The sequence below is a fragment of the Manis javanica genome, chromosome 13 (assembly GCF_040802235.1).
Source record: "Manis javanica isolate MJ-LG chromosome 13, MJ_LKY, whole genome shotgun sequence".
NCBI classification, from domain to species: Eukaryota; Metazoa; Chordata; class Mammalia; order Pholidota; family Manidae; genus Manis; species Manis javanica.
In genome coordinates, this window is record NC_133168.1 from 70,050,743 (window position 1) to 70,063,807 (window position 13,065).

Below are 13,065 nucleotides of genomic sequence, written 5' to 3' on the forward strand. Positions count from 1 at the left end.
AGCCTTGTATGCACTCTCTGCCCAATCCGATGCTGTGTGGGGGGCCTAGTTGGGAGATGGGAGAGGTGCCACCCCTAGGTGCGGCCTGAGACCGGGAGGGGGCAGGTGCTCCCTCCAGAGGATTTCTCCAGGTGCATCATTCCCAGGAAATCCTGGCGGCACGGCTGCCCTGTTGACCACAGTGTGGGCTTTGGGAACACACCCTACATTGACTTTCCTTCCTCCTGGGATGACCTCCCAGATGAACTATCTTTACCCAAGTCCTTATCTCAGGCTCTGTTTCAGGAACACCCAGACCCTCCTTTGCATATGGAGTGCAGTAGAGGAGCCATACACTGATAATCACATTAAGTAAAATTATACTATCTCTGCTCTGAAAAGTGCTTTAAAGGAAGAGGCACTTGTTTCAGTGAGAGGCGGATCTAGCGCTGAGGATCCAGAGGGTAATCATTAGGCTCCAGTGGGTCAGGGTAGGGAAGTGCTGTGTGCAAAGGCCCTCGGGCAGGAGGGAAAGTGTGGCTGCAGCCTGAGGGAGGGAGGCTTGAGAGACAGGTGAGGGCTGACCACGTGAGACTTGGTAGATCATGCTAAGGATCTTGGTCTTTATCCAAGAATGGTGGGAAGACTTCAAAGGGGTTTTAAACATGGCTGTGGAGAGGCTTGTTGCGAAACTGTTGAATTAGTCTGTTAGAGATGGTGGTGTGGACTGGAGAGGAGATAGAGAGAGTTGGGTGTGCAGGGAAGATACTGGGGAGGAGCAGTCAGCAGCCTGGGAGGTGGGCTGGGAGTTAGAAGTGTTAGTTTTCATTGCCCTCAGGCTGTAGAAGTTGGGGGTAGACAGCCTGGAGCCTGGAGGCTCTACAGGTCTGTGCTGGCTGCTGCCCACCTAACCATCTGATACCTGCCACCCCCTGAGGTAGGTCATGTCCCTGTGACTGAGAAAGTGGTGGAAGCAAGGTTTAAATCTAGGACTTCTCATGGAGGCACTGTCTCTCTTCTGTTGACTTCTAAATGGCAAGCTATTCTATTTCGGTTCCATTTCCCTCTTCAAGGAATTCTGTGGATAAGAAACCATCTGGTACCTTATAATCATTCTTAGACAAGGGTAGCCCTTAGTAGCAGTGGTAAACATTGCAACCTGATTTTACATTGTTTGATTCAAGTTCAATCTGAATGGCTAGAGCTCCCCTCACGGGAGATACATGACGCACCTTTTGGGAAGCAGTTGTCAAAGATGCTTTGCAGTGTAAAGTTGCATAGAATCTTGGTAAAGTGTAATCATCTGCACCTGTTTGAAGTTAGACACCAAAAGAAAATAAAAAATGGACAATGGACATACACAAGGGATTATATTGTGAAAGCATAGAAAAAATGGTTGGTGGCCTATGTAGAGAAATTTTAGTATACAGGAAATTTTAGTATAGAAAAGCCATGCTATATTATACTATTAACCTGTATAGCAACTAAAATACATAAGAAAAATAAAAGCAAGTTCAGATGATTCGCCTTGTCTTCAGTTTTGAGTTACTGTGTAGCTTCCCACTATTATTTAAGTGAAGAAAATGAACCAGTAGAGATATTGAAGAAACCAATCGTCTGACTGTTTTTAAGTATACTGTGAATTTTGCCATCTTATGTGTAACCTGCAGTGTGCTATCTTTTTTTTAAAGTTGAAACTTGGTTTACTTTGGCTAGTTTTAAACCCCTCTACCAGGTAGGGAGTATTCATTATACAATGTGTTCTCCTAAGGCAGTTCCTCAGAAGTTTCTTTATGAAGAGTTAAACAGGGAAATGTAAATAACCAAGGGCCTTAAAAACCTGAGGGCAAATTGATTGTCTTAGTCTTTTAAAGGGAATTTTATGTTAGAGTGATGGTGCCCTGAGACGGGGGTGGGACTCAGTTTCTGAGAAAAGCCTTTCTTTATGTGTGTCTTCACTACTGACCCTGTGGTTCATCTGGGGTTTTGAGCATACAAAAAATACTTTTCGAAAGTGTTTTCCTAGAAATGAGCGGGTGTGCAATGCTTTCTGGACAGCTTTGGACCATGTCTCTATGGACTCTTGAACCTGAAATAACATTGGATTTATGGATGACAGGAAGAAAGTGGAAGCAGCATTTCAGAATGGATTTAGCAAATTAGATTCCATTCCAGAACTTGTTTGTTTACTATGTCATTCATTCAACAAACACTCATTGCCCGTGCAGTCTTCACTGCGCCCTGTGATAGGAATGCTGAAGAAAGCCTTGTAGAACAGAGCCTGTGCCCTAGCGGAACAGGTGGGCATATGAGCAGAGAATTTCTGTGTCCTGTGGTAGGTGCTCTAACAGATTTATATGAGGTGCAGTGATATACCTGATACAAAGATTTAGGATCCCTCTGATGTGATATTAGGAAAGAACCATGTAAGTTGGTCTTGCCAATGAAGAGAAATTTGCCAAGCCATTAAAGCAGAGGGGAGCATTTTAGCCAGGATGGAAGGCATGGAGGTGTCGGTGTACGTGGCATGCCATGGGCTGCCAGGAGCTGTGTTGGTGGCTGGTGGGAAAGGAGCTGCAAGGGTCAGTGGAGTTTTGTGTGCCAGGAGAAGAGGTTTGGGACTTTTAATTGGAAGAGATGGAGGTGATACTGAAACGTTTCAAACCAGAGCATAACAGGGTCAAATTTGGGCTTTAGAGTTTTTCTCTGTGGAGGAGAGATTTGTGGATGGATAAAAGACTGGGAAGACCATAGTTGGAAACAGTAGAGTCAGAGGTCGGGTCAGCTCCTGTGTCTGAATGAACACAGCGCAGAGAAGGAGAGGGGGGCATGTGTGATGGAGACACGGAGGGGGTAGGAGGCGGAGGACTGACTGACAGACACCCAGACGTGTCAGCTGAGGGAAAGGCAGAAAGCCCAGGATAACTGATGAGTTTCTGTGTTTTGTGAGGAGCCGAATGGAGGGGCCTTTGTCCTAATGTGGGTACACAAAACTGGGGCATTTGGGGCAGGGCAGTTGGAGATAAAATTAGTTTGTGTCATCTTGATTTTGAGGTGGTACGTCTGGTAGGTCAAAAGTGGGTCTGGGGCTGAGAGGAACTATTTAAGCTGGGGATGGAGACTGGGTCGCCACCAAGGGTAGTGAAGCCATGAGGTCCTGGAAAGAAATTCTGAAGCGGAGGAGGTGAGGACCAAGCCTGCGGCTGAGGAACGTCCCAGGAAGTGGATGAGGCTGAGCAGTGAGAGGGTGGCGGGGTGGGGGAAGGAATTAGACAGAGGAAAGAGCTCAAGAAGTTGCATAGAGAACATTTCTTATTTTAGATTTTGTGGCAAATGAAAAATGTTCCTGAAGACATGATAGTCTATGGTATGTGGAATTAAAATCCACATTTCCTATTAGGAACAAAACCAGTTTTCTTTTAGATATCACTTATAAGTTGGTATTTATCATGCCTTAAATCTGCTGTTAAAGTTTAGAAAGTAAAGGACTTTATATAAAGACTCTGTACTAGATGCATTGTTATCCATCTTTGGTTGTCCCTGGTCCTTTTCCTGTTTCAGATGGACTAAGTCCTTTTATAGAAGGTCTGAGACTGTAGCCAAGTCCTGCTTTATAAAATTACAACACACACAAATATTTCTTTCCACTTCAGTTTTATTTCCTCTGATTATAAGCCCCGTTTCTCCCAGGGGCTGTGTTTTTACCAGGATTCACAGAGCCAGAGAGTGAGGCTTGACTGCACACCTACTACATCACTGAGGGAGAATTAGAATGGAAGGGACTCTGGTCTCCACTTAGCGGTGAGCTACCCCACCTCCCCATAATTAAAAGCCTGTCATAATTTCCGCTTCAATGTAATGTTTTCCTACCTGCAGGAGACACCCTTAGAAGAGAAATCTAAACCTTCCTGTAAGGTAGAGTGGAAGTGCCTCCCAACAGATACTCGTTAGCATCTTTCATACTCAAGATGGAAGATCTTCCAGACATCAGCCTTCCCACAACATCCCTTTGAGGCTAGTAGCTGGAAAGTGCAGAGTGAGTCTGGATAGGGAAGAAGACCTAAGGCGGCTGTTTTCCAAAGCAACTTGTTATAGTTCAACACTAGAACCAAGGTACAGATTTCAAGATCAGAAAGAAGACTCATGGCAGCACAGTCCCGTATTGATGACGCCATTATACCAGGTCCTACACAAATCATATTCATTCATGCTTGATCAATAACTGATACTGTTCTTGATTTCCTGACGTGGGTACAAGGATTCTAGCCAAAGACAGTCTCTACCAGCAAACCTGGGTCATGAGCTACTGCCCACATCAGAGTTAATTCATTTCTAAAGTTAGTCTTTGTAAAATAGCATACTGTGACTTTAAAAGATCTGGATAAGGTTTAAGTATATTAATCTTCTCTAATAAGTTGAATATAATGATAAGTTTATTTGACATGTTTTTCGAATTATTATTATCAGTAAGCCTTTTCCTTATATGTTCATTAAGGTCTTTCTAAGGGACTAAGAGACTATTAGTTCCTAAACTGTGATGGGTGATGGATGGACTTTCTGTCTTGAGAATGAATCCCAGTGCTATTTAAAACAGTAATAGAATCTCAGAGAGTTGTTAGACAGTTGTTCTCTGTGGAGGAGAGATTTGTGGATGGACAAAAGACTGGAAAGACCATAGTCGGAAACAGTAGAGGCAGAGGTCGGGTCAGCTCCTGTGTCTGAATGAACACAGTGCAGAGAAGGAGAGGGGGACATGTGTGATGGAGACATGGAGGGGGTAGGAGGCCGAGGGTAGGAGGCGGTAGAGAGCTAGTGATGGGGCCACCAACGATCGTCTCATGACCAGCGCCTGGGGGGTTAGAGGACAGAAGTTGGGTAACTGATACAATGGCGAGAGATGGATTGGGCCCCAGAGCAGCTCTGGATGAGGATTTGGGGAGCAGGTGCACCTCTGGACAATGATGGGGAGTGCAGGGCAGGATGTGGTTGGATGGTGACCCCGGCCCCTCCAGTGACTCTCTGTTCTTACTGTGGGAAAGGAATAGTGTGAGCTGGGAAAGGGAGACCGAGCTAGATTAAATATTCATGTTTGATAAAGTTTAAAAGTCCTCTCGCTAATTAGTATGGAAAATGTTTAAAAACATGCTTCATGCCATTGGAATAATTTTAACAAAGGCAAGTTTTGTTATAACAGAAAGATTAAAGAGAAGCTAAAATAACACATTGGCCTTTTTTGCACCATTATTTTGGAAGTTTAAAAAATCCAACAGCTGATTGTTGAAGAAAACCTTTACCTTTGTCTTTTTATTTTAGTTTTCTTGGGGGTTGAAGATACGATGACTCCACCTCTTCTTTCCTTGCCTAAAGTCACATGGGGATCCCTAGGATTTTGAGTAAGTGAGAACAAGACTTGACAAAGGGACTCATATAAAATAATGGTGAAGGAGAGAATGTGTGCAGTATTGTTACTGGGACAGGAGCCAGGTGACCCCTAGGGCAGGAGGAGGGTGGTGGTCAGCAAGGCTGGGGGCCAACCTGCAATGCAGGGTAGAGCCTGAAAGAGTTATTAATAGGAATTGGGCTGGACTCTCAGACATGTTGGGTGGGTTACCAGTAAGAGGCTTAAGAGGTAGGAAGGGATGGAGCTTTTTTCTGGGCCTGGAAATTTTGGTTCTAGGGAAGTTATGTTCCTAGACTATGTCCCTGTAAATGTATTCTATGGGCGAAAAATCAATACATGTCTATGTTACTATCCTCTCCCCACCTCCTTCCCACTTTCAGCTGTTTTCTAATTGAGGTTTCAGTTATTCATCCTCATGAAGTGATAGGTCGGTCATAAGATACCTGTGGGAAATCGGTTGCTAATTCCGTGCTGAAGTCATTAGAATTAAAGGTCTGAAATACTTTCAATCCAAAAGAATCCTGGGACTATAGTTGTTAAGGGACAGACAAATAGTTTAGCTGCAGTACCTGCAATTTGATAACTAACTGCTAATTGGTGGGATGCTCTGACTTTGTCCCTGGTGAAGGGGAAGATTGATGCCCGCATGAAGCGCAAAATCCAGGAAAGGTAACATAGCAACACTGTCAGCCACATCCAGCTACTGAGGACTTGAAATTCACACAGCCTTTCCCCCGAGATTCCTTTTATACTGAATAGACAGACTCCATGTTTAATAAAGCGGCCGTAATTTATGCTAATTTCTCAACAACTCCCATAGCTTGTTGTACATTGGGTCCAGAGGACAGGAGCCTGTTTATTCTGCAAACTCCTAAAGCATGCTGAGTGCCTTTCTTAGCGACAGCTAATTTCTTTTTAAAGAACAGCAGTCCTATAGGCTTAGCCTTGTGCTAAACTCAGGAACAGATTTAACAATAACCTGCCTGTTCAGAAAGCTCCCTTGCTTGTTGAAGGAGATTTCAGTGCTCTCTACTGGATTGAATTACTCTTGATTGTAGAATACTGTGAAAAGTTTTAGAATATTGCTATAGATACTGACATATGACCGTCTCCAAGTCTAATTGTGTAGGTTTCTCAATTTACATTTTCCTTTGAACTGCAATTAACCCACCTACTCAGTTCCTAGAGAAATATTTTTAAAGAATTGTTTTATAGTTTGTTAGTAACGTTTAGGCCTGGTCTTGCTGTGACTGAGTCATCTTGCTAACCTTGCGCTTGTTAAAAATAATTCAGAGTTTTTATTTGTGTTGCTCACTCTGGAAGAAAGCCTGCATTTCTTTCTGCAGGCTGGAAACCAGGACAAGAAGGGAGAACTAACATTTATTAATTCACATTTATTAATGTGGATGAGGCCCTATCTCAGGTAATTTTTAAAGAAGTTTCTCACTTTGTTTTCACAGAAGTCCCAGGAGGTGGGCGTAATCATTTCCATTTTGTATGGAGGGAATTTGACAGATGGCCTAACGTCAGGGATGACGGAGGGGCAGTGTCTGGGGTTTGTCCCTAACTCCTCACCATGTGCTTTGCTGTTCTTATGAATGGGCTCTTTTTTTTATTTTGCAAACACACTTTGGGATTTCTCAGTTCATTTTCATCAGTACGAACTGCCTTACAGTTGATGTCCATTCAGTTTTGGATGGCGATGGGCCAGTGCTAGCGGCAGGGACTACCGGTTGCTGGCTTGTGACTTTTGCTTTTCTAGGTTATCTTCTAATGACAAAAGCTCAGGTGACAGCTTGGACTTGAGGACGCCCATTGTGGGGCGTCCTGATCTGCTTCCCTCTCTGCGTTCGCTCCACCCTTTTTGCTCCTTCACACTCGCTGCTTCTCTGTGTCTGTCTGGGACTCAGAATTCCAGGTCTCTCTGCTCTGCATGTGTGCTGCCCACTGTACGAGAACGCAGGGCCTGCCTGGTCCTCTTGTCCAGGTCCTCAAGGCTGGGCCCAGCAGCAAGCCCGGCGTCCTGACGTCCTTGTCTGAACTCCTCCAGGGCTGCTTCCTGGCTCAGTGGTGCTCCCGTGGGTGTCATCCCTGGGCGGTCTTTCTTGATCCCAGTCTGCTCTTGTCCCTGGATGTAGCATCTGCCTGTATCTCTGGACATAGTTCCTCTGCATCCTCCAAACGTCTTTTTAAAAAGTCCTGTAGTTTATGATAGAGGTTGATGGTTTCTTTTAGGTTTGTTTTGTTTTCTTCTACTTTTTAACTGGATCCAAATTGTATCTTCCTCTAGTTTGGCTTGATGATCTTAGTGGTGTTGTTACTGAGAATGTCCATCTGGGATAGACTGAATGGATTCCGTTTTGTTTGGTCGTGGTCCGTCTGCTCTCTTTCCTCTCCCCTGCCCCTTCCCTTTGATACCAAGGGAAGTTTCTGGCATTCTTCACAGTGCCATCTTACTCCCATCCCAGATGATCAGTTTGTCTTGCTTCTTCCTATAATTTTTAATGTCTTTGCTCTCTTTTCTCCCCTTCTAACCCTTTGATAGGTGTGCTGTGCCTGATTCATCCATATGCGTTCACAACGCCTAGCACAGCACCTTGCTTATATAATTGGGGCTTTAAATTGGTGTCTAAATGTAGAATGAGTTGTCATCTAGCGTCAGTGCAGCTGGAGGTTCAGGTGTACATAGTGTGAAACTATAGGCTGAATTTCCATGGGTCCTGGTATTGGCTTTGTTCAAAAAGTTCCTAATGTCAGTGTGCTTCTTGGGTCATTTCGATTAGCCCCTAAGGATAGAATAGAACAGCAACAGCTGCTGGCCACTGGGAACTCTAATGTGCCCTTTCCTGCAAAATTAATCGATGAATCATGATGCAAAGTAGCCTTCTGTTAGGGTTTCTCTCACCCTCCAGTAAGGCATAGTTATCTGTACTGTGGCTATCAGTTTTGTATTTCTTAGCATTGTTCAAAACCTTATCTCCCATTTCCATACCATTGACACAAGAATCACAAGGGCCTTCTCTGTGAGCTGGTACCCCTTTATCTCACTCATACTGTTTGTTGATGCGAGGACACCAAAACATTATGAAGGGTGTTGAAAAGCGAACTTTCTACAAACTCTACAAATTATTTATTTTCAGAAGTGAAAGTATACATTTTGTGGGTGAGGTGTATAGCCACAGGTTTTCTTTTTCCTAAATATTTTATTTTGAACAGAAGTTTAGGTAATACTAACAGGACATCTTCAAGTGTCAAATCACATATGGCATCTTTTAAGTTATAGAGATATTAAAGTGCTGTGTGTTATTTTGTTATAAAAAGAGCATCTGAAATAATGTTTCATGTCCTAATCAACATTGCCAGCCTTGGGATGAATCAATGAGAGGACTGGATAACACTTAGAGCACTCTGGGAAAGAGCCTTGCTTGGGATAAAGTGCTTTTCTGGTGCGTTCTACTACAGCATGAACTTTCTCAGCTAAGCTGACTCTTAAGTCTTTGTTTCCTGGAGGCCCACAGGAAGGGGGCCAGTCAGAAAATATTTCTTTGTCCATTGAAGCATTAGCTTATGCTCTGTCTCCAAGAAAGAAAAGTGTAGCAGCTCTCAAAAGGAGGCTGGTATATTGTAATCATCTACAGTATCATTTTGTAGATGTTCATTTTGTAGTCTGTAGTATTAGAGCATGCAAGAATAAGTCTTAACATATTCCACTTAAATCCAGGGATTCTTGAATCACCTGCTACTGTAAATGTAGAAATGACTAGCACCACCATTTGCTCCTTCCTTCCTTCCTTCCTTCCTTCCTTCTTCCTTTCCTCGCCCTTATAGTCATTCAATAATTATTTTCTATAAGGCATTGTGAAAGGGATCAGTGATTACACTGTCTTTATAATTCCTCTGAAGCCCCCTCTCCCCCAACACATTTCTTTTCCTTAATGTGCCATTTTTCAGCAGTTATGTCTAGCCTTGGAGTGAGGTGAAGTTATTCTTTTGGAAATGCATCTGACGCAGTCAGCTGAGCTCTGTAGCAGAGGTAGGAGTCCCCTAATTGATTATTTCCTGGGAAGAACTCACCCAGCCCAGGCAGGCAGGTATGTGCCTTATCTGTAACTTTGCCTTATCAGGCTTATCTGTAGCTTTAGGTTCCTTGAGAGCCATTCATTCCACAGGTATTTCTTGAGGGCTGTTTAATATGTGATTCCCTATAGATGGCTCAGAATCTGTAACAGATTTGAACACACATTCTGATATAAAAGTGGTTGATGAATTAGTTTTTTATTTGCATTGTCAGATGCTTGCCCTTTCAAGTGATGTGTGCACATTTATTTCCTGTTTCGGGTCAGCAAATTCTTTCTTTTTTCCCTCCCTTTCACTGAAGGACCATTTGAATCCTTGTTGTAGGGTAGCATCTACTTGTGTCTTGCTCTGTCGCTCACACCATCTTTTATCAGCTGTTGTGTTGTGTTAATTTAATAGTTATTCAGTGGTCCTCATTCAGTTTCATGTACTTCTTTCATCCCTGTGCTGCTTCCGTTGCTGGAAAGAAATATGTTGCTCAATCTAAGGACGGAATAAAAGAAATGATAATATTGTACAAATGCAAGCTGTTCTTGTAATGAGTAAGTGGATATAATGTCCACCTGTAGTTCCTTTAGCTATTAAAGTGGGGCGTTTTGCCTTATAAAGGTTATGAAGATTGGGCCCTATTCTGCTGAAAGCTTGTGTTGGTGAAACTAAATAGGTGGGACAATATAATGGATGGAGAGGGATAAAAAAGGCAACCGTACTGGGCAACCATACAGTTGTCTTTTGTCAAAGGCAGCATCTGATTCCATTAGTTCTTTGTGCAAGAACAGTGGCTTAGTATCAGCGTGAGAGGCTGATGAAATGGTGATTTGATGAAGTCTTACAGCTCGTCATGAGGCAGTTTTAACTAATCCTTGAAACAAGTCACAGACTGGTTTGTTAGCTGAGAGGCCCTGCTACTTTGTAGACACCCCACCGCCAGCATCCCGTTATGTTTGCTTATGAGTTTTATTTTTCCTGTCTTCTCTCTCCTCTTCTGTCTTTGGACAGATGCTGTGTATGATGATGGGATGGTTCTGAGTGTTGACAGGGCTGGAGGAAGATTAGATGTGGGCTGGACAAGCAACAAAAAAAGAGGAAAACAGGTGTTTCCTGCCATGATCATCTAGGTGGACTCCTGGCCCCACATACTTTTAAGTTTCTTACATATGAGGTGATTGCCTGACTCATCTCTATTTTCTGTAGGTCTAGCACTGTGTTGAATGTGGGGTGTGAGCTGCCCTTAATGCTGAGTGTGTGTATTTGGTGCATGGATGCTATGGCTTTGGAGGTGATAATTCTTTTATTGCTGTTCTCTAATGAACAAAGTCACTCTAATGAACACAGTTCTGTCAGAGCAACTGGATGAAGGTCATCCCTCCGTCTGGGAGCCAAAAATTCAGTGATGGCTTTGAGACACTAATGCTGAATCCATTTCTTTTGTCTTGGTGAGCAATGGGATAGGGTTCTTAGTAGTGTCTTCACACGGGCTGGGTAGATACAGTGGTAGATAGAGCGATCAAGGAAACCAGACAGGCTGCCTAAAGACCTCTGGTCAGGTGCCCCAAAACCAGACATAAATCCACAGCTGTTCCTGGTGTGGTCGTGGAAAGCCTGCAGTGTCGTGTCGGCTGTGCTCTTACAGGTTGAAGCTAATTCAAAGTGGGGAGCATCAGCTGGCCCACCCTCCTCTATAGGAGTTCAAACAACATGTAGACAGGTTTTGCCACATTCCTAGGATCCTGGTGGAAAAAGATCCATTTTGCTCTACCTGGGATACTGAATATAGGTGATTTTTGTGATATGGGTGTTATTATTACTGTATTTGGGTCTTACCTGAAGAAGGGTCTCTGGGCCTCTCCTGCATGCCTCCCAGGTCTCACCCCTGTAGCCCGTGTCTCCACCCTGCACTGTGATTGACGGCTTACCTGTTTACTGACTGACATTTAGCATAGTGTCGTGAATATAACAGATGTTTAACTGATACTCCTTGAATGGAATTTAATTAGCTTAATAAATGCTCTGCACATTAGGCTCCCAGGCTGTAGTGTGCCTGCTTCTCCACCCTTGACTTTTGTCTCTGGACATGTGGACTCTGTGGAAACCCTAGGGAAGACTTAGTCTAAACAGAAGCCACCCTAGGGAATACAGTGGTCCAAGTGGATATGTCCTATTCTGTTTCCAGCTGTTCATTGATTCCTTTTTTTGGTGTTTCACGTGAGCTGTTTTATAAATAACAAGGGCCTTGTTGTACCTCAGTCCGTAGTAAGCAGTACACACTGTGCTCCACGTGTATAGAAGTCTGCCCTTTGGGAAGGATGAGCTGAAACTTACTCTTCTCATTGTAATTAGTCATCCCTTTGTCATGAATCATGGATTCTGTAACAATCTGAGGTCTGCCAGGCAACTGTACAGTCGTCTTTTGTTAAGGGCGGCATCTGATTCCAGGAACAGTGGTTTAGTGTCAGCATGAGGGGCTGGTGAAATAGTGATGTGATGAAGGCACACAGCTCATCATGATGCAGTTTTAACTAATCCTTAGAATAAGTCACAGACTGGCTTGTTCATTATTTCTTTACATACCTGAGAGACTGAGATAATAACTAATCCACCTGTGGAGGGAGAATCTGGAGTGGGGGCTCGGTCAGATGGCCCAGACCTGGGTCTTACGAGGGGTTAATGAGGAAGGGAGTTGCCCCTCCAGCTCCTGGAAAACTTCCCACTGTATTGTTTTACTACAAACATTGAGCAGTATCTGAATTGATACACTGCCTAGCTGATAGCAAGGCTCAAGTAAACCCAGGAACTTTATTCAGAGAGGTGGTGATTACAAAAGGGATTTAATTCTAAGAAAGTGTGAATATTAGAAATTTCTCAATGAGAACAGCATTCCTTTTACCTAGTTGGGGTAGGGGGAACATATTTGAAGAGGACAATTAAGTAGAGAAACTTTAGCTTTCTTTTCCCCAGCGATTTCTCACTGATAATTGTGTGGAGCGCTGCAGGCTCTCACACTCTGCAGGGAAAGTTTGATGAACACTGGGCTCTGTGAACTTAGTCCAGGGCTTGACAATAGGCTTCCAGACTGATGAATGTTGTAGCCGATCTGAAGGTGTGGCCTGCCTTTATCTTTAACTGTGATGTCACTGCGGTCTAATTGCATTCAGCATTTAGGGAAGACTCTTTAGCATTGCTAAATCAAACAGCTTTTCATCACAAAACCCAAGGGAGAAAAATGTAAGAGATACTTGTGCTAAATTAAAATGATGTCATGGTGGCAAGCAGGTGCCTCAGGGACTCCAAAACTGGCTGGTCTTCATTCTGAAAAAGAGTGCGAGTGAGATCTGTTGGTTGATAACTCCGTCCGCACACCTACGTGCTGTTAGAGATATAAGTACACTCTTTGTGTAATTAAATACATAGACTCACTGGACCTTCAGAGCAGTTCACCAAGCACTGCCTTAAATCTCATAAACTTAAATCCACAAAGGGCTCTGTTGGTTCTTTCTGGAGTCACAGGATTTTACAGTTCCTTTGTTAACTCACCTTAAGACATGGCATTAACTGGGGGTAACCGCTGGGTACACTGGGAGAATAGCCACTTGGTGAAGACGGTTTGT

At 43.6% G+C, this 13,065-nt stretch overlaps 1 protein-coding gene across 10 annotated transcripts in view; it reads left to right on the forward strand.

Moving 5' to 3' along the window:
- Positions 1-13,065, forward strand: part of TIAM2 (TIAM Rac1 associated GEF 2) — a 279,674-nt gene that overhangs the window by 132,131 nt on the left and 134,478 nt on the right. For 2 of the 10 annotated variants that reach the window (XM_073219789.1, XM_073219793.1), the window contains exons 1-2: positions 3,827-4,162; positions 5,293-5,372. The exons of the other annotated variants lie outside the window; for them this stretch is intronic. The gene's annotated coding sequence lies outside the window, so the exon portion shown is untranslated. Of the gene's footprint in view, positions 1-3,826; positions 4,163-5,292; positions 5,373-13,065 lie in introns of those variants that run through there. 10 annotated transcript variants of the gene reach the window in all.